Below are 20,718 nucleotides of genomic sequence, written 5' to 3'. Positions count from 1 at the left end.
ATAAGATTCGCTTTTTGGACAAGACATGGGAGTGAGCAATAGCCTGGAGGAAAAGAGGGTCCAGTTGGAGACCTTACAGAGGTAGAAACTGTAAATGGGACATATATAAACCACGCTCACTTGGGGCCTCCTTATCCCTGAGAGATCCAAGTACTCTCAGCCCTCCCACTTCTGAATCTTACTGTGTTGGGCTTCTCTCTGCCCCTGATCCTCTTTGAGCTATCTCTCTTCAGATCTGTTTGGGCACAGGCAAGCTCCCTTGTTCCTTTCTCTTCAAGAATTCCAAGTACCCCTGCCCTTGGTGATGCTCGGTGAAGTTTACACAAGGTTGGAAGCATCACCCATAGCTACCCTTCCCACACTGGGCCAGCTCTCTAAGTGCCATTCCTACCATGTAGCCCCCCAATCCACTGCATCTGCCAAGCCAATCTCCATCCCTCAGCTTCCCCGGGATTCCAGTGAACATAAATCCCTCCATCGCTCTAAAGTTGATGACTGACTAGGAATGGTGAAAAGAGGCCGGGACCCTGGATAACGACAATATTCACAAAGAATCCAGGAGAAGAAGTCTGGCTGAAAAGATATGAATTCTGTTAGGAAGAGGCTGAGTCTGAGGTACCTGAGGGACATTTAAGTGGAGGTGTCCAGGGGGCAGTTGGGCATGAGGGTCTGGAACTTCAGAGAAGCCTGAACAGGAGCTAGAGGCATGTGAATTTTCAATCAGCATTGGTAATTGAAGCCATGACTGCAGATGGGGTCATCCAGGGAAAGCAGCCAGCGTGGGGAAAGCAGAGCACAGAATAAACCCAGCAACGCTGCATTTAGGGGACGAGAGTCCAAAGGGAGCCAATAAAGGGCACTCAGAAGGAACTAACGGATTTGACAGCGAAGAGGATTAGACAAGTGGGCAAAGCCAAGGGAGGAAGGGACAGCCAGTAAATCAGATGGCTCGGGGAGGACAGGGAAAGGAGGCAGGGAAGTGCCCGCTTGTTTTGTCCACATGGGGTTCAACTGATGATTCATTCACTGTGGAGTGATAAGGGCAGAAACCGGATGAGAGAGGGAATGGGAGGTAAGAAGAGAGCTGATCAGCCTTATCTTTGCAGGAAGTGGGGGGAGGGGGGTGATAACAAGAGTTTTGGGTTTGGTTTGATTTTCAGATGGGGAAAGTGTGAGCAAGTTTATGAGCTTAGAGTAAAAATACTGGTGCAAATGGTGGGATGGGGAGGCCAGATCTAAAGCCTTAATAAACAGGAATCAGTAGCTCTTTTCCTAAGAGGGGAAGGATAAGAAGATGGGAGCCAGATGGACACAAACATGGAAGAGTAAGTTAAGGCACTCCCTACTTTGCAGCCTCAGTCTCCGTAAGGAAGTAAGGCCTTCTTTTGAGGGTGAGCAAGATGTTGACGTGGACAGTTGGAAAAGGAAAAGGGGGAGTGGGAGAGACTGCCTAAAGCTGGGTAGGGATCATCAGGCAGAAAAAGCTTATCAATTTCACCAGCAATCCACAGGACCCATGTATGGAACTGGAGAGGATGAATTAGGAGGCTTGCTCCAGGGTGGAGTCTTGCTGGCTGAGCACAAGGGAGAGACAAGGAAGCAAGAAGGTTGGTGGGAAGAGAATCATTGAAATAACAGCTGTGAGAATTGGATCAGAGATAGAAGTAAATGCAGAAAAGTAAAAATGGAATCGTCAAGAGCTGTGCAAGGGCTTCCCTGGTGGCGCAGTGGTTAAGAATCCACCTGCCAATGCAGGGGACATGGGTTCGAGCCCTGGTCCGGGAAGATCCTACATGCCGTGGAGCAACTAAGCCCGTGCGCCACAACTACTGAGCCTGTGCTCTAGAGCCCGCGTGCCACAACTACTGAGCCCGCGTGCCCCTGTGCACCTAGAGCCCATGCTTTGCAACAAGAGAAGCCACCGCAGTGAGAAGTCCACACACCACAATGAAGTGTAGCCCCCGCTTGCCGCAACTAGAGAAAGCCCATGTGCAGCAACAAAGACCCAACGCAGTCAAAAATAAATTAAAAAAAAAAAAAAAAGCTGTGCAAGGTTGGGAACTGCAGGAGTACATGAGTGGGAGAGCTTCTGTCCTGGAGGAGAATAACCACGGATATGCTGCCAAAGCTTGAGATCACAAAGACGGGCCAGTCCAAGGCAAGGACGGGCACAGGCTGTGACCATGGGACAGGCAGCCAGAGTGGGGTGGAGAAGTAAGGGACCGTCGTTGCCAATGGTGTTGGCAGGGCTGGCCACATGAAAGTTGAAGTTATCTAGGATGGTGGCAGGACTAAGGGTTGAGAGGAAAAGTCCGCAGACCAAATGTCAAAGTCTTCAGGGAGCGCTGAGAAAGCTCCAGAGAGAAGTGGAACGGAGGGGGCAAAGCCCGGTGGCATGTGGTCTTGCTTAGGATGCAGTAATGGGGACAAGAAGAAGGCCAACCTGCCTTGCCCACAGCACCGTGGTGGGAGGAGATGGGCCCTTCCTCAGGGAACAGGGGGTATGCAGAGTATCCACCATGAGGTCAACAGTAGAGGTGACTTTGTTTATATGGGAAAGGAGAGTCTGGCCCAAGAGAGGGTCGGCAGGGAGGGCTCGGTGCAAGGATGTGTCTAGACGAAGGAAATACCAGAGCAGAATGGGAAGGTGGGACATTGGTACCTTAGGGAGGCAGTGCTAATGACAACATGGGCTAGGCTGACCTCCAGATCTGGCTTCCAGAAACATCACTGTGGACACGGCAGGCCCCAAGTGGTGTCCAGGGCTAAGGGGCGACCACTGACTGCAGTCCAATCAGCAAGCCAGGGCCTTTGCTCATTCGCAGCCTGTCTTTCAATTTCATGTTAGTAAGAAGTCATTTTAGGCCTCAGCAAAGCTCAGTCCTGGGGTAGCAGGTCATGCAGTTGATAAAAGTGACCAATAGCCCGTGCAAACTGCCCACCTCAGGCTCCTGCCCAGACAGGGGAAGGGGAGGGGGAAACATAACAGCTCAGGGCTTCCAGCTTCTGCAAAGAGGAGTCCTAGGTAAAAAGTGAATGGCACAATTAGGTCTAAGTGTGAAAGAAAACAATGTACACTGCAGCATCTTTACAAGAAACACACACATACATGCATCCATGCACAACCACGTAGCTGTATTCATGAGTAAGATCAACGCCTGACTGACATATAATGAAAGTAACTTAATTCAACCAGCATTTATTAAAGATCTAGTCCCTTCCTATCTATTTAGATTTGTATGAAAGTGAATAGTTCTTAGTTGAATGTGACAAATGAACATCTGTATTTGCAAATTTTTGTATGTATTTTGTACCACAAGAAGTATTTGCTAACTAGCTAGCTCTCCTTCCCAGCACAGTTTCAGAGCTTGTCTTCCTAACTGCCCAACTTCTCTGCAATTCTCTCACTCTGTGCTCCTGAGTGGCCCCTACACTGCTCTGCCAATACTCTGAGACCCTCACATTTACCCCCAGCCTCCAAAGGGTTCTCTCTAATCTGTAAAGCCACTCCCTCTGCTTAGACTGAATGTCACCCTTTGTCCAGCTCCTCAAGAATCTCCTCTCTCTCCCCCCATACTTCCCTGCAGCCTCAATACATTCTCAGCCAATCTTTCTGCCCCTACTTTACCCTTCAAATCCTTTTTGAAATGAAAGTATAAAAAAATTATCAAACTGTCTTCCTTTTGCCACTAAGCACCTATAGTTGTGGTGATACCCACAGCTGCCACCTCCTCTCCTCCAGGACCTTAGCACCTAGTCCCAGCCACTCCAAAACACATGAAGTCTGGGTTCTACCTCAACCCCCTCCTGAAACCATTTACTCAAGTTTACCAGACTCAATGGAGTTTAATCATCTCTCTTCTCACTCAACCTCTCTGCAGCATTTGACACTGTTGAACATTTCCAGCTTCTAAAAATTCTCCATAGTCTTGGTTTCTACCACCCCACACTATCCAACCCTGACTTGGAGTTCTCACTACTCCTTTGATTCAACCCTTTTTTCTTCCCCATCCGTAAGGACTGGCTGGCCCCTCTAGCCCTCTCCACTCATGCCTGCTTCCTTCTCCACCCATGCATGCAAACTTCCCTTTGGATTCCAAATTTCACCTCGAGTCTTTTTTCTAACTGCTGGCAGAATATGTCTAAATATAATTAAAATAAGAATAAAGGGGGCTTCCCTGGTGGCGCAGTGGTTGAGAGTCCGCCTGCCGATGCAAGGGACACGGGTTCGTGCCCCAGTCCGGGAAGATCCCACATGCCACGGAGCGGCTGGGCCCGTGAGCCATGGCTGCTGAGCCTGCGCGTCCAGAGCCTGTGCTCCGCAACGGGAGAGGCCACAACAGTGAGAGGCCCGCGTACCGCAAAAAAAAAAAGAATAAAGGTTATTGTTACATAATTGGTCCTTCCCAGCTTTCAAATTTCAAAGTGCTCTCACATCCATTATCTCATTTCCTCAGAAATCCCTATTTAATAATTATGGACACTGGAGTTCAAAGACATATTCAAGTCCAAACTAATCTTGCACCCAAAACTCACTTTTCTTATCTCTATTAATGGTGAAAAGTACTTTGAACTCCAGGCCAGAAACCATGTACCAGTTTTAATTCTCTTGTCTTCTCCCCACTCCTGATTTCCCTCCCTAAGTGATAATGGAGTCATTCTCCCAAGTATCTTAGATTTGCCTCCTTTGGTAAGATCTGCCCATAATCTCACTTTTTTTTTTAATTTATTTATTTTATTTATTATTTATTTTTGGCTGTGTTGGGTCTTCATTGCTGCACGCGGGATTTCTCTAGTTGCAGCGAGCGGGGGCTACTCTTCATTGCCGTGCTCAGGCTTCTTATTGCAGTGGCTTCTCTTGTTGCAGAGCATGGGCTCTAGGCGCACGGGCTTCAGTAGTTGTGGCACGTGGGCTCAGCAGTTGTGGCTCGCGGGCTGTAGAGCGCAGGCTCAGTAGTTGTGGCGCACGGGCTTAGTTGCCCTGCGGCATGTGGGATCCTCCCAGACCAGGGCTCGAACCCCTGTCCCCTGCACTGGCAGGCGGATTCTAAACCAGTGCGCCACCAGGGAAGTCCCCATCATCTCACTCTTATCAAGATAATGAGCTGGCTGTTGTCATCCAAACTTGGCTTATCAGCTACCACTGCCTATTCCTGCTTGAAAACTTTCATCCTGAAAATAGTTGCAGCCTATGAGAAGAGGATGACAGATTTTCAAGAAACTATCCCATGCTGTTTGCATCCTGAAAATTTTCACTTGAATCATCTTTTCAGTTAAAATGGCCCAGGAGTTCACCAATCCATTCCCCGACCGCCCACAGTATGGCAGCTGTGCCAAGGCTGGGTTACAGAAAGCCCAATGCAACATGGCCACTGCCCTAAGAGTTTATGCTCTAATGAGAAACATGTCCCCGTGTCCCATGGAAAGAATGTTACAATTAGGTTTAAAACTGCTGTGAGTGGCTCGTTCGCCAGGGGCTGTAGGAGTGGCAGGGCGGGTCACCCAGAGCCACACTTAATGGCAAGGAAAACACGGGATTCATCCTGCCCACTAGGTTCTCTTGATATTCCTGCACCAGCAGCCATAGAGGAGACTGCTCATAGAGAAGTCTGAGGCTGAGGGGGCAAGGAGGCTGGGGAAGCAGAGAAGGCTGGGGGGACAGAGGCACATAGGCTGCTGGGAGAAGAAGACGGCAGGGAGCAGTGTCTGGCTGGAAGGGTGGGGTCCTGCAGGTAGATCCAAGTGCAAGAGCTAAAGGTACCCTTTCAGCTACCCACAGCTGCAAAGCTGCTTGTCTCTTTAGCAAATGAATGTAAACGAGAGGCCCCACTTAAGCCTCGCATTAACAGCTCCTACTTCCTCTAATTCAGTCTGCTTTCCAAGTACAAATACAAGAGTGATTTCATGGTTAGTTTCCGTTATGTTGCAAATAAATAGCTGGCCTTGTCTGTGGTGTCATTCTTTGTAGCCTTTTTAATAACCTCTATAGAAATATAATTTATCTTAAAACTTTGCTGTGGGGACTCTCTTGGTGGTCCAGTGGTTAAGAATCCGCCTTCCAATGCAGGGAACGCAGGTTCGATCCCTGGTCAGGGAACTAAGATCCCACATGCCGCGGGGCAACTAAACCTGCGTGCCACAACTATTGAGCTCGCGCACCTCAACAAGAGAGCCTGCCTGTGGCAAACTACAGAGCCCATGCACTCTGGAACCCGCGCGCCACAACTACAGATCCCACACACCCTGGAGCCTGTGCACCACAACTAGAGAGAGAAAACCTGCACGCCGCAACTAGAGAGAAACCCGAGCAGACTGCACACCGTAATGAAAAAGATCCCGCATGCCTCAACAACGATCCCGTGTGCCGCCAACTGGGACCCAACGCAGCCAAAAAAACCAATATGGAAAATAAATAAATATTTTTTTAAAACCCCAAACTTTGCTGTGAAAAGTGAATCATTCTGACAGGTGATCATCAGTTTTAGGGTGCTGAACTTTTCAAGTCTAAAATTCATACGCAAGAGATTTGGCTACTTTAGGGAGATATTTGAACGGATCAGCAGTTCACCTATGAGGCAGAATTCTACAAAATAATCATTTGGTAAGGTAAAATAACCTCCCTTGTATGACTTTGAAAATTATGTCAAATAACTTTTGAACTCTGCTATTTATTCTAGACATAATTAAGTCAACTTAAGGTTCTGGAAGAGCTCATCCAAAACTTAAGGTGGAGGTGGTTTCCAACTATGTGCTTAAATTGCACATCTACTCATTAAAACTAACTAGTGTTTTCTGTCATTAATGCTAGAACTCTATGCTTCCTACTGCTGAATTCCAATCCCCTCTGGAACATATATCACACAGGCCAGGGATTCAGGAGCAGCTGCCCTGAATGCCCTTACATGTTATCTCATTATATCTCATTATCTCACTATAATTTTATAAATTTTATATATAATAAAAGCTGGATTGATTACATGACATTGCCCTCACAAGTTCTAGGAATTGGTGTCTCTGATACTCTCCTAAAACAAATCTTTATGCTGGCCCAGTACTAATACTGAAATTCAACCAGTGTCAACGCACTCTGAAGACCTGTCAGAATTCTCTCAAAGTCTTTAGATAAGCAGAGTAAGACAAGAAAAAAAAAATCAATCAATCAATCTTTCTCCCAAAATTCAAAAATAAGAAAGCCTTCAGAAGCTACTCTGGAGCAGAGTATGGAGATTCCTTAAAAAACTAAAAATAGGACCCCCCTGGTGGTCCAGTGGTTAAGCCTCTGCACTTCCACTGCAGGGGGCACGGGAAGTTCCACATGCTGCCACAGTGTGGCCAAAAAAGCCCACTAAAAATAGAGCACCACATGATCTAGCAATCCCACTCCTGGGCATATATCCAGAGAAAACCATAATTTGAAAGGATTCATGCACCCCAATGTTCATTGCAGCACTATTTACAATAGCCAGGACATGAAAGCAACCTAAATGTGCATTGATAGATGAATGGATCAAGAAGATGTGGTACATATATACAATGGAATATTACTCAGCCATAAAACGAACAAAATAATGCCATTTGCAGCGACATGGATGGACCTAGAGTCATACTGAGTGAAGTAAGTCAGACAGAGAAAGACAAATATCATATGATATCGCTTATATGTGGACTCTAAAAAAATGGTACAAATGAACCTATTAACAAAACAGAAATTGAGTCAAGATGTAGAAAACAAACTTATGGTTACCAAGGGAGGAAATGTGGGGAGGGATAAATTGGGAGATTGTGATTGACATATACACACTACTATATATAAAATATATAACTAATAAGAACCTACTGAATAACACAGGGAACTCTATTCAGTACTCTGTAATGACCTATATGGTAATAGAATCTAAAAAAGAGTGGATATATGTATATGTATAACTGACTCACTTTGCTGTACAGCAGACACTAACACAACATTGTAAATCAACTATACTCCAATAAAAAATTAACTATATAAAAGGAATAAAAATGGGAGCTTAACAGACCCTCATCTAAAAAGATGCAAGTGAAAGATGTTCAACATCATTACACATTAGGGAAATGCAAATTAAAACCACAATGAGATACTACTACGCACTGTTTAGAATGACTAAAATTGAAAAGGTTGACCATACCAAGTGTTGGCAAGGATATAAATGCCATCCCCATACATTGATGATGAAAATGTAAAATTACATAACCACTTAGGAAAACATTTTGGCAGTGTCTTAAAAAGTTAAACCATCACCTACCATATGATTCAGTCATTTTATTCTTAGGTATTTTCCCAAGAGAAATGAAAGCATATGTCCACACAAAGACTTTTACAGATGCTTTATTTGTAATAGCCCCAAACTGCAAACAACCCAAATGTCTGTCGATAGGTGAGTGGAAAAACAAACTGTGGTTTATCCATAGTAGATAGAAATGAAAAGGCTGTGAGTCTCCTTAACTCTCCCATCACCACCATGGAGAATATCTCAGCTGGTCCTTTGACCCATTACCACTGAGGTACCCCAAGAGGCAGGGGAGTGAGTCTTCCCCTGAGGCTGGGGGCTGGGTACAGGCTGAAGGGACAAGCCAGAACAGGCACAACATTTATTTGAAACATCATTCTAAATTGGCATTCTACTCCAGAAATATATATCTGCACTTGTTTCCCCCCCCACAAATCTCCCCAATGTTTCAGGAAGATGGGAATTGTACCTATAGTGGCTTCAAGTATCCCCAGCACACACACCAACTGAGATCCAAGTGTGAAAACCTGGCCACAGGCCTCTCCCACCTTACCTTCAACTCAGATTTGATTATCAAAGTCTGGCAATTCCAGAATCCCGGGATCTGCAGGCTTCAATCAACAAGTTACACCATCTCCTAAACACATGGCTGGCCTCTTCTTTCTGCTCAGAAAGCATAGGAGGCCCCTATTTCCTTCTGCATTTGATATTGGCTCCTTTGCCTTGCTTTCCAGAATCTCCACAGCTGGACTGCACCCTCCTGGTTACTGTAGTCTCCACATCTGCTGGTGGCCTCACCCTCACAAATGGCCTCTCCATTCACAAACACTTCATGCTCGCTCCCACCTTTATGCCTGGAATTTCTTTCCCACTGGCCTCTATAAATATCCAAATCATGTTTTTCCAGCCCCAGCTTAAGTTTTCCTTCGCAAATATAATGATTCCCTGCTCTTTCAAAATGCAGTAACAGCTGCAGTCTGTGCCAGCCATTAGGCTCATCACATGATTTTTTTTTTCTTTTATTTAATTTATGGCTGCGTTGGATCTTGGTTGCTGTCGCGGGCTTTCTCCAGTTGCGGCGAGGGGGGCTACTCTTCATTGCAGTGTGAGGGCTTCTCATTGCAGTGGCTTCTCTTGTTGCAGAGCACGGGCTCTAGGCGCACAGCCTTCAGTAGTTGCGGCACACGGGCTCAGTAGTTGTGGCTCACGGGCTCTACAGCGCAGGCTCAGTAGTTGCGGCACAAGGGCTTATTTGCTCTGGGGCATGTGGGATCTTCCCGGACCAGGGCTCAAACCCGTGTCCCCTGCATTGGCAGGTGGATTCTTAACCACTGTGCCACCAGGGAAGTCCCATCACATGATTTTTTTCTCACATTTTGGGTAATGTCTTCACTCTGGTCCTTAAGTGCCCTCCCTAAACCATCTCAGTAGCCCCTTTCCTCCTCCCACTCCCCCAAAATCAATACCAAGTCCTTGCCTCTCCAGGCCTTCCAGAGGCAGTAATCCTGGCCCTGAACCCCACCCCCATCCTGCTTTCATTTCACTTCTCCCTGGTGCCCACCTGTTGCTACTGCCAGGTGTCAAGAGGTTCTGCCCCCTGGCTGGGCACCCTCACCTAGCCTCCTCATGGTGGACTCTGGGTTCCAACCTTCCCAGGCAGATGGAACATTCGTTACCACATTTCTGAATCCTCTACAGCTTAACCAAATAAATTAAACTTACGCTAAATCCAGATGTGTGAATGATGGTGACTCAAATATGGGCATGTGGGGCCTCCATTAAGAGTGCATGGTCAACTGGAGAAGACAGTCTGGAAGAGGCAGTGCTTTTCCTGCCTGGGATGTGAGGCTGTCAGGAAGGCAGAAGAGGTGATATTCAACCTGGGCCTCAAAGTGTGTGTCTGATTCCCCAGTTAGTAATGGGGAGGAGGGTGACATGTGGAGACTTTCCAGACAGGAAACTGCCTGAGCCAAAGGCACTAAGGACGTGAAAGGCTGCAGTCTCTTCAGAATACCAAGTACGCCAATGCTGTTAAAGACGGAGTTTTTACCAAATTGTTCCAATTATGAAATGTTTTCCCAATTTTAGATAAAAGAAGAAAACATTTCAGAGGACAGAACTTGGGCTTATTCTCATGCAGATCCTTACTGAGGGTACACCTTACCCTTTGAAAGTAAATCCTTTTTGTAAATAACCCGAGGTCAGTTTCAATCAGAGGATAACCCAGTGACTCATGTGGATTATCAAACTGGCTCATGCTCTATGGAATAAGTAAAAGAAGATGCCCAAATGAGTCATCTTTCATGCTGTGCAGAATGAGTAAAAAAGTAATGAAACTGGAAGAGGGTGGTGTGGGAAGACGTCGAGTTAGCGTCTCCCCGTAACTAGGGCTCCTGCCGGCCGCTGGTGGGGAACCCTGATGTGTAAGGAGAAAGGAGGAACCCCCAAGTGCACCAGTAGGATATGCGGGAACTGAGTGGGGAGGAGAAGTGGAGGCCAGAGAGGATCAGTGCCCCTGAGCCTGGGGGAAGGTCAGGAAAGGCAGGTGGGAGGGGCCCTCCAGAGGAGCTGGAGAGGAGTTGGGGGGGATTGCCCCACCCACTCGGGCCCAGTGAGCTTGCTGAGCTCCCAGACAGGTCCTCTGCCCTCCAAAGCCCCCTCCAGGCCATGTGGGTCCTGAGGGCATAGGAGGGAAGCCAGGGTGACAGTAGGGGCCCTCTGGGAGGATGGGGTGGGGGGGTGGGGGGGGGGAATTTGCCTCACCCACTCAAGCCCAGGAAGCCTGCTGGGCTCCCAGCTGAGGACCCACCCTCTGAGACCAGGGATGGGGGGCACACCTGGGCCCCTTCTGTTCCGTTGAGCCTAAGCACCACCCCCCACACCCCCAGGGCCTTTTCCAGCCCTGTGGGTCCTGAGCACAGGCCCTGCCCACCACCCAAACCTCACCCTTGCTTAGGCCCTGCCCTCCACAGCCAAGGCCTTTCCCCACCTTTTTGTATTTTCTTATTTTTTCTTTTCCCTCCTCATCTTTTTTACTATTGTGGTACTGCTGTACCTTCCGGTTGTTGATTCATCTATATCTTTATTTTTATATTCTTTCTAAATATATGTTAGTTTCCTAGTCTAATTTTATTTTTTACTTTGTTACAGTTCTCTCTCTCTCTCTTTTTTTTTTTTTTTTGCCACCCCACGTGACTTGTGAGATCTTGGCTCATGAACTGGGGGTCAGGCTGAAGCTCCTGTGGTGGGAGTGCCAAGTCCGACCCACTGGACTAACAGAGAACCTCAGACCCCAAGGAATATTCGTCAGAGTGAGTTCTCACGGAGGTCCTCATCTCAGCACCCAGCTCTACCCAACAGCCTACAAACTCCAGTGTTGGAAGGCTCAGGCCAAACAACCAGTAAGACAGGAAAACAATCCCACTCATAAAAATAAATAAATAAATAAGACAGCAAAAAAATATGTCACAGATGAAGGAGCAAGGTAAAAACCTACAAGACCAAATAATTGAACAGAAAATAGGCAATCTACCTGAAAAAGTTTTCAGAGTAATGAGAGTAAAGTATGCTCCAGAATCTCAGAAATAGAATGGAGGCACGGATTGAGAAAATATAAGAAATGTTTAACAAAGATATAGAAGAACTAAAGAACAAACAAACAGAGATGAATGACACAATAACTGAAATGAAAAATACACTAGAAGGAATCAAAAACAGAATAACAGAGGCAGAAGAACAAATAAGTGAACTGGAAGACAAAATGGTGGAAATAACTTCCAAGGAACAGAATAAAGAAAAAAGAATTGAAGACAATCTCAGAGACCACTGGGACAACACTAAACACATCAACATTTGAATAATATGGGTCTCAGAAGAAAAAGAGAAAAAGAAAGGGTCTGAGAAAATATTTGAAGAGATTATAGTTGAAAACTTCCCTAACATGGGAAAAGAAATAATCAAGTGCAGGAAGCTCAGACAGTCCCATACAGGATAAATCCAAGCAGAAACACTCCAAGACACATATGAATCAAACTAACAAAAATTAAATTCAAAGAAAACTATTAAAAGCAGCAAGGGAAAAACAAAAAATAACATACAGAGGAATTCCCATAAGGTGATCAGCTGATTTTTCAGCAGAAACTCTTCAGGCCAGAAGGGAGTGGCAGGATATATTTAAAGTGATGAAAGAGAAAAACCTACAACCAAGATTACTCTACCCGGCAAGGATCTCATTCAGATTTGATGGAGAAATCAAAAGTTTTTCAGACAAGCAAAAGCTAAGAGAATTCAGCACCACCAAACCAGCTTTACAACAAATGCTAAAGAAACTTCTCTAGGCAGGAAACACAAGAGAAGAAAAAACCCACAAAAACAAACCCAAAACAATTAAGAAAATAGTAAGAGGAACATACATATCGCTAATAACCTTAATGTAAATGGATTAAATGCCCCAACCAAAAGACACAGACTGGCTGAATGGATACAAAAACAATATCCATATATATGCTGTCCACAAGAGACCCACTTCAGACCTAGGGACACATACAAGCTGAAAGTGAAGGGATGTAAAAAGATATTCCATGCAAATGGAAATCAAAAGAAAGCTGGGGAGGGCTTCCCTGGTGGCACAGTGGTTGAGAGTCCGCCTGCCGATGCAGGGGACACAGGTTCGTGCCCCGGTCCGGGAAGATCCCACATGCCGCAGAGCGGCTGGGCCCGTGAGCCATGGCCGCTGAGCCTGTGTGTCTGGAGCCTGTGCACTGCAACGGGAGAGGACACAACAGTGAGAGGCCCGTGTACTGCAAAAAAAAAAAAGAAAGCTGGGGTAGCAATACTCGTATCAGATAAAACAGACTTTAAAATAAAGACTGTTACAAGAGATAAGGAGGAACACTACATAATGATCAAAGGATCAATCCAAGAAGAAGATATAACAACTGTAAATGTTTATGCACCCAACACAGGAGGACCTCAATACATAAGGCAAATGCTAACAACCATGAAAGGAGAAATCGACAGTAACACAATAATAGTAGGGGACTTTAACACCCCACTTACACCAATGGACAGATCATCCAAACAGAAAATAAACAAGAAAACACAAGCTTTAAATGACACAATAGACCAGATAGATCTAATTGATATTTATAGTACACTACACCCCAAAGTGGCAGAGTACACTTTCTTCTTAAGTGCACATGGAACATTCTCCAGGATAGATCACATCTTGGGTCACAAATCAAGCCTTGGAAAATTTAAGAAAATTGAAATCGTATCAAGCATCTTTCTGACCACAACATTATAAGATTGGAAATCAATTACAGGAAAAAAAACTGTAAAAAACACAAATACATGGAGGCTAAACAGTGTGCTACTAAATAACCAAGAGATCACTGAAGAAATCAAAGAAGAAATTAAAAAAACACATTGAAAAAAATGACAATGAAAACACTACGACCCAAAACCTATGGGATGCAGCAAAAGCAGTTCTAAAAAGGATGTTTATAGCCATTCAATCTCACCTCAAGAAACAAGAAAAATCTCAAATAAACAATCTAACCCTACACTTAAAACAACTAGAGAAAGAAGAACAAAGAAAACCCAAAGTCAGTAGAAGGAAAGAAATCATAAAGATCAGAGCTGAAATAAATGAAATAGAAACGAAGAAAACAATAGCAAAGATCAATAAAACTAAAAGCTGGTTCTTTGAGAAGATAAACAAAATTGATAAACCCTTAGCCAGACTCATCAAGAAAAAAAAGGGAGAGGATGCAAATCAATAAAATTAGAAATGAAAAAGGAAAACTCACAACTGACAGTGCAGAAATACACAGGATTATATGAGACTACTACAAACAACTATATGCCAATAAAATGGATAACCACAAAGAAATGGACAAAATCTTGGAAAGGTATAATTTTCCAAGACTGAACCAGGAAGAATTAGAAAGTATAAACAGACCTATCACAGGTAATGAAATTGAAACCATTTTTTAAAATCTTCCAGCAAACAAAAGTCCAGGACCAGATAGCTTCACAGGGGAATTCTATCAAACATTTAGAGAAGAGCTAACACAGATCCTTCTAAAACTCTTCCAAAAAATTGCAGAGGGAGAAACACTCCCAAATGCATTCTACAAAGCCACCATCAACCTGATACCAAAACCAGAAAAAGATATCACAAAAAAAGAAAATTATAGATCAATATCACTGATGAACATAGATGCAAAAATCCTCAACAAAATACTAGCAAACAGAATCCAACAGCACATTAAAAAGATCATACACCATGATCAAGTGGGATTTATCCCAGGGATGCAAGGATTCTTCAGTATATGCAACTCAATCAATGTGATACACCACATTAACAAATTAAGGAATAAAAAGCATATGATCATCTCAATAGATGCAGAAAAAGCTTATGACAAAATTCAACACCCATTTATGATAAAAACTCTCCAGAGAATGTGCATAGAGGGAAACTATCTCAACAAAATAAAGGCCATATATGACAAACCCACAGCAAGCATCATACTCAATGGTGAAAAACTGAAAGCATTTCCACTAAGATCAGGACCAAGACAAGGATGTCCACTCTCGCCACTATTATTCAACATAGTTTTGGAAGTCCTAGCCGCAGCAATCAAAGAAGAAAAAGGAATACAAATTGGAAAAGAAGTAAAACTGTCACTGTTTGCTGATGACATGATACTATGCATAGAAAATCCGAAAGATGCCACCAGAAAACTGCTAGAACTAAGCAATGAACTTGGTAAGGTTGCAGGATACAAAATTAATGCAGAGAAATCTCTGAAATTCCTATACACCACCAACAAAAAATCAGAAAGTGCAATTAAGGAAACACCCCCACATACCATTGCAACAAAAAGAATAAAATACCTAGGAATGAACCTGCCTAAGGTGGGAAAGACTTGTACTCAGAAAACTAAAAAACACTGATGAAACAAATCAAAGATGACATAAACAGGTGGAGACGTATACCATGTTCTTGGATTGGAAGAATCAATATTGTGAAAATGACTATACTACGCAAAGCAATCTACAGATTCAATGCAATCCCTATCAAACTACCAATGGAATTCTTCACAGAATTAGAACAAAAAGTTTTACAATTCGTATGGAAACACAAAAGACCCCGAATAGCCAAAGCAATTTTGAGAAAGCAAAACAGAGTTGGAGGAATCAGGCTGCCCGACTTCAAACTATACCACAAAGCTACAGTAACCAAGACAGTATGGTACTGGCACAAAAACAGAAATATAGATCAATGGTACAGGATAGAATGTCCAGAGATAAACCCATGAACATATGGTCACCTAATTTATGACAAAGGAGGCAAGAACATACATTGGAGAAAATACAGTCTCTTCAGTAAGTGGTGCTGGGAAAACTGGACAGCTACATGTAAAAGAATGAAATTAGAACACTCCCTAACACCATACACAAAAATAAACTCCAAATGGATTAAAGACCTAAATGTAAGACCAGATACTATAACTCTTAGAGAAAAACATAGGCAAAACACTCTTTGACATAAACTATGGCACGATCTTTTTTGACCCACCTCCTAGAGTAATGGAAATAAAAACAAAAATAAACAAATGGGACTTAATTAAACTTAAAAGCTTTTGCACAGCAAAAGAAACCATAAACAAGACAAAAAGACAACCCTCAGAATGGGAGAAAATATTTGCAAATGAAATAACTGACAAAGGATTAATCTCCAAAATATACAAACAGCTCATGGAGTTCAATATCAAAATAACAAACAATCCAGTTAAAAAATGGGCAGAAGACCTAAATAGACATTTCACCAAGGAAGACATACAGATGGCCAAGAGGCACATGAAGAGATGCTCAACATCACTAATTATTAGAGAAATGCAAATCAAAACTACAATGAGGTATCACCTCACGCTGGTCAGAATGACCATTATCAAAAAATCTAGAAACAATAAATTCTGGAAATGGTGTGGTGGAAAGGGAACCCTCCTGCACTGTTGGTGGGAATGTAAACTGATACAACCACTATGGAGAACAGTATGGAGGTTCCTTGAAAAACTACAAATAGAACTACCATATGACACAGCAATCCCACTCCTGGGCATATACCTTGAGAAAACCATAATTCAAAAAGAGTCATGTACCACAGTGTTCATTGAAGCACTATTTACAATAGCCAGGACATGGAAGCAACCTAAATGTCCATCGACAGATGATTGGATAAAGATGTGGCACATATATACAATGGAATATTACTCAGCCATAAAAAGAAATGAAATTGAGTTATTTGTAGTGAGGTGGATGGAATTAGAGTCTGTCATACAGAATGAAGTGTGTCAGAAAGAGAAAAACAAATGCCGTATGCTGACACATATATATGGAATTTTTTTAAAAAATGGTACTGATGTACCTAGTTGCAGGGCAGTAATAAAGATGTAGACCTAGAGAATGGTCTTGAGGGCATGGGGTGGGAGGAGGAAGCTGGGCCAAAGTGTGAGTAGCATCGACGTATATACACTAATGAATGTATAATAGCTAGTGAGAAGCAGCTGCATAGCACAGGGAAATCAGCTCGGTGCTTTGTGATGACCTAGAAGGGTGGGATAGGGAGGATGGGAGGGAGACTCAACAGGGAGGGGATATGGGGACATGTGTATGCATATGGCTGATTCACTTTGGTGTACAACAGAAACCAACACAGTATTGTGAAGCAATTATACTCCAGTAAAGATATATTAAAAAAAAAAAAAGATTAAATGGCAGGTATTCCTAGGGCAACTGCCAGCAGAAGGATAGAAGAAAAATCACGAGTCAAATTCTAAGAAAGGTCCTAAGAACCTGAATCCTTATAACTACGTGCACATACCCCATACTAGCATTCCAATATAGGGGTTCTGAACCAGAAAACAAAATGAATGAGAAATGGTCAGGGTTCAAAACCTTCCTTATCTTCATAGTTGGTTGTTTGTAACTCTGTTTTTAACCCTTAAACTAGTGCTTGGTTTTATGGTTAATTGTTGGACATATCTGTCTCCCCATCTCAGTTTTAAATTCCTTGAAAACAAATGGTTTCTTTTTCATCTTTGTGCATCTCAAGTTGCTCTGATTATAAAAGGTTCCCCAATAAATAATTATTCAGTAAAAATTTTTTAAAAAGTAGTGAAACTGATCTTCTTGACCCATAAAGGGACTCGGAAGGCAATTTTTAAAGTTAGTGACCAAGCTGGAAATATAGGAAATATCCTAGACTACTCCTTTAGCCCCTACCTTCACCTTAAATTACTGGCCAAGATCTGTAATCATTTGTCCAACCACTCAATGACTCCATTGTCCTGGCCATCTCCCTCCTTTCCTTCCCAGTCCCTACCTTAGGTTAACCATTGATTCTGACCTGGATGGACCAAACGTGCAGCATGACTGACAGGTTTTTTGATTGGGAGGAGGATGGGGGAAACCAAGCTGTCATTTTCTATCTTGAAGAAAAATGTTCAATTGTTATGTTCCCGGAGAACACATGGAACTGTGGGCCACATTTCACCATGTACATGTACGGTTCACCAATTGGATAGTTATCACATTTCTGAGAGTTATAGAAGTGTATAAGATACACACTACTATGTATAAAACGGATCACCAAGCTCCTATTGTATAGCACAGTTCAATATATATATTGAATTATATATAGTTCAATATATTGAACTATATTCAATACCTTCTAATAGTCTATAATGGAAAAGAATCTGAAAAAGAATTTTACATATATATATATATATATGTGAACTGAATCACTGTGCTGTACACCTGAAACTAACACAACATTGTAAATCAACTATACTTCAATTAAAAAAAAAAGTACTTCAAGTGCCTCTAGGAATGCAGGGAGGAGGGTGCATATTCCCTCGGTTACCTCCCCCGCTCCCATTTGTGCAGATAAGTAGTATTAGCCTCATACCCCATCTTCCTGTCTTGCCCCCAAATCCAGTCCTTCCTCACTACTGCCAGAGTCAACTTGCCAAGAATCTTTCCACAGCTTTTCATCACCTCAGCATGGAGGGCAGAGTTCTGCACACTTCTGCTCTGCCCTCTCTCCCCCAAGCATGCTGAGCTATTCCTTCTCTCTGTGGCACACTCTTTCTCACTCCCATGCGTACATAAAATAACGTGGTTTTTTTTGTTTTTTTTTTTGCGGTACGCGGGCCTCTCACCGCTGTGGCCTCTCCCGTTGCGGAGCACAGGCTCAGCCATGGCTCACGGGCCTAGCTGCTCCACGGCATGTGGAATCCTCACGGACCAGGGCACGAACCCGTGTCCCCTACATCGGCAGGCGGACTCTCAACCACTGCGCCACCAGGAAGCCCATAAGAGAACTTTTATTCCCTCTACCAGGAAGCACCTGAGTCTCCACTCCTGTCCCTCCTGGCGAACTCCAGCTCACCGTTCAAGGACCAGCTCCACGGCTTCCTCCTGCAGGTGCCCTCACTGTCTCCTTTAGACCCCAGCAGCGCTCCCTCCCTCCCCCCATAAGGACCCAGCACTTCACATCCCCTCCCCTAGAGCACCTTCTACCTGCATTGTCACTGTCACTGCACTGTAACTGTCGCCCCACCATTCAGTGAGCTCCTGGAGGACCAGCCCTAGGCCTCTTCATCTTTATGTCTCTAGCAGTGCTTGGGACAAAATAGATTCTCAACAAATGTTTGTCAAAAGAATAAATAAAAGAATGAAGAGCTCCGAGAACATTTTAGCAACAAAAGCATCAGAAAAATAAGCACATAGTTTCGCAAAGTCACTGCTATTAAGAATAAAATTAATTTTTAAAAGTTATTTTTAGGGAATTCCCTGGTGGTCCAGTGGTTTGGACTCTGCACTTTCACTGCCGAGGGCCCGGGTTCAATCCCTGGTCAGGGAACTAAGGTCCTGCAAGCTGCATGGTGTGGCAAGGCCAAAAAAAAAAGTTAAAAAAAATTATTTTAAAAAATAGTGGCGGGGCTTCCCTGGTGGCGCAGTGGTTGAGAATCCGCCTGCCAGTGCAGGGGACACGGGTTCGATCTCTGGTCCAGGAGGATCCCACATGCCGTGGAGCAAATAAGCCCATGTGCCACAACTACTGAGCCTGTGCTCTAGAGCCCATGAGCCACAACTACTGAGCCCATGTGCCGCAACTACTGAAGCCCGCATGCCTAGAGCCCGTGCTCCACAGCAAGAGAAGCCACTGCAATGAGAAGCCCACGCACCCAACGAAGAGTAGCCCCTGCTCACTGCAACTAGAGAAAGCCCGTGCACAGCAACAAAGACCCAACACAGCCAAAAATAAGTAAATAAAATAAATAAATTTATTTTAAAAAATATAGTGGCATGTTATAATTACATTGGATGTTGCAGGAGGAAAGTCATGTTTTGATTTTATTTTTAATACAAAGGTTTCAGTGATATCATCTCCTGATTTTGAAAGATATTTAAAATGTGTCATACTTAAACACCTAATAGTCATGACTAACTAAGCCAGAAATGATCACCTTCCTCTTCTTGTTCCAGCCTGAAGTAAAGATAGAAATCAGAAGGTATAAAAATTTGATGACTAGCAAAAAAAATCAAATGTCTGACGTACTGATATCATTCTAAGTACTTAATAAGAGATACATCAAACCAACAAACTAGAAGACTTTTGCCTTCTCTGTCGGCTTTTTCCTTTCTCCTTCTCAGGTCAGCCCAGCTAAGAGTTCATTCGAGGGACTTCCCTGGTGGTGCAGTGGTTAAGAATCTGCCTGCCAATGCAGGGGACACGGGTTCGAGCCCTAGTCTGGGAAGATCCCACATGCCACGGAGCAACTAAGCCCGTGTGCCACAACTACTGAGCCCGAGTGCCACAACTACTGAGCCTGTGTGCCACAACTACTGAGCCCGTGTGCCACAACTACTGAAGCCCGAGCGCCTAGAGCCCGTGCTCCGCAGCAAGAGAAGCCACAGCAATGAGAAGCTGCACACTGCAACGAAGAGTAGCCCCTGCTCGCCACAACTAGAGAAAGCCGGCGTGCAGCAATGAAGACCCAACACAGCCAAAAATAAATAATAAATAAATAAATTTATTAAAATACAAAACAAAAAAAAAGTTCATTCGATGAACATCGTCAATGTGCTGCACAGGCCCTGTGAGTGCTACCCCCACCCCATGCCCTGACCCTGAGGAGTACTCACTCTAGTCTGAGAGACATCCCCTGATGTAACTGTAACTGCTCTGATAAAAGGCCTAGGCAGGAGGCACCCAGCCCAGTGAGGAACACCACCCATTCCCCAAGGAGCTCAGGCTGCCCTTGACTTTCATTACTTATTACTTCCACAGAACTTGCATTTTTCAAATTTACATCGATGCCCCCAAACAACCCTTCATGAACAGAATTCAGCTCGCTTCCTCAACTTGACCAACTTTCTA

The 20,718-nt window shown here is 44.0% G+C and overlaps 1 non-coding gene across 1 annotated transcript; it reads left to right on the top strand.

Moving 5' to 3' along the window:
• Positions 1-19,124: 19,124 nt before the first annotated feature.
• On the top strand, positions 19,125-19,197 carry TRNAE-UUC (transfer RNA glutamic acid (anticodon UUC)). The gene has a single exon. It is a non-coding gene; the product is annotated as a tRNA-Glu (tRNA).
• The last annotated feature ends 1,521 nt before the right edge of the window (positions 19,198-20,718 follow it).

The sequence above is a fragment of the Delphinus delphis genome, chromosome 2, assembly GCF_949987515.2.
Source record: "Delphinus delphis chromosome 2, mDelDel1.2, whole genome shotgun sequence".
NCBI lineage: Eukaryota > Metazoa > Chordata > Mammalia > Artiodactyla > Delphinidae > Delphinus > Delphinus delphis.
The sequence above is the reverse complement of the archived record's forward strand: the minus strand, read 5'-3'. Positions and strand labels throughout refer to the sequence as shown.